Source organism: Phoxinus phoxinus (genome assembly GCF_949152265.1).
Source record: "Phoxinus phoxinus genome assembly, chromosome: 9".
NCBI classification, from domain to species: Eukaryota; Metazoa; Chordata; class Actinopteri; order Cypriniformes; family Leuciscidae; genus Phoxinus; species Phoxinus phoxinus.
Window position 1 is genome coordinate 37,370,445 of NC_136884.1, and position 1,331 is coordinate 37,371,775.

General features: G+C 44.9%; 1 protein-coding gene across 1 annotated transcript in view; it reads right to left on the reverse strand.

Moving 5' to 3' along the window:
• LOC307004156 (uncharacterized protein) overlaps positions 1–1,331 on the reverse strand; it is a 149,430-nt gene that overhangs the window by 33,651 nt on the left and 114,448 nt on the right. The gene's annotated exons all lie outside the window — the stretch shown is intronic.

The window sequence follows — 1,331 nt, forward strand, 5'->3', positions numbered from 1 at the left end:
TTGTTGCTTGTTTCATGTTCGAGGACTCGTGCATAACTTGTTCTCGTCATTTAGCCGTCACGGTAAGAGGACTCGTGTATCACTTGTTTCTCGTCTTTTAGCCGTCACGGTAAGAGGACTCGTGTATCACTTGTTTCTCGTCTTTTAGCCGTCATGTTTGAGGACTCGTGTATCACTTGTTTCTCGTCTTTTAGCCGTCACGGTAAGAGGACTCGTGTATCACTTGTTTCTCGTCTTTTAGCCGTCATGTTTGAGGACTCGTGTATCACTTGTTTCTCGTCATTTAGCCGTCATGTTTGAGGACTCGTGTATCACTTGTTTCTCGTCATTTAGCCGTCACGTTAAGAGGACTCGTGTATCACTTGTTTCTCGTCTTTTAGCCGTCATGTTTGAGGACTCGTGTATCACTTGTTTCTCGTCTTTTAGCCGTCACGGTAAGAGGACTCGTGTATCACTTGTTTCTCGTCTTTTAGCCGTCATGTTTGAGGACTCGTGTATCACTTGTTTCTCGTCATTTAGCCGTCACGTTAAGAGGACTCGTGTATCACTTGTTTCTCGTCTTTTAGCCGTCACGGTAAGAGGACTCGTGTATCACTTGTTTCTCGTCATTTAGCCGCCATGTTTGAGGACTCGTGTATCACTTGTTTCTCGTCAATTAGCCGTGATGGTAAGAGGACTTGTGCATCACTTGTTTCTCGTCAATTAGCCGTTATGGTAAGAGGACTTGTGCATCACTTGTTTCTCGTCATTTAGCCGGTATGGTAAGAGGACTTGTGCATCACTTGTTTCTCGTCAATTAGCCGTGATGGTAAGAGGACTTGTGCATCACTTGTTTCTCGTCATTTAGCCGGTATGGTAAGAGGACTTGTGCATCACTTGTTTCTCGTCATTTAGCCGGTATGGTAAGAGGACTTGTGCATCACTTGTTTCTCGTCGAGTAGCCGTAAAGGCAGAGGACCTGTAACAAGTGCCTTACTCGTGTTTTAATCATGTTGGAGGACTTGTGTATCGCTTGTTCTCATAAATGGTTTTAGGTGCGTGACTTCTGTGTCTAATGTTGTTTTGCCCTCTTTAGGCCCTGGAAGTGAGTAGCAAGAGTTGCTTATCGTCGGGGCGACGATACAAAAGGGAGGGGTAGATTGTGGCAGGTCAATGAAATTTATCCTGCCTGCAGGTGGCTGATTGATTAATTTGAGCTTGTCCTATCAGTGAACTGTAGTAGCGCATATAAACCAGCTGGTTAGAGGTCTCTAGAGGTCAGTCTCCTAGAGTCCTGGTGTGCAGTCAGTAACTTGGAGCTTAATGTCAATAAAACGGTGGAGATTCAATTC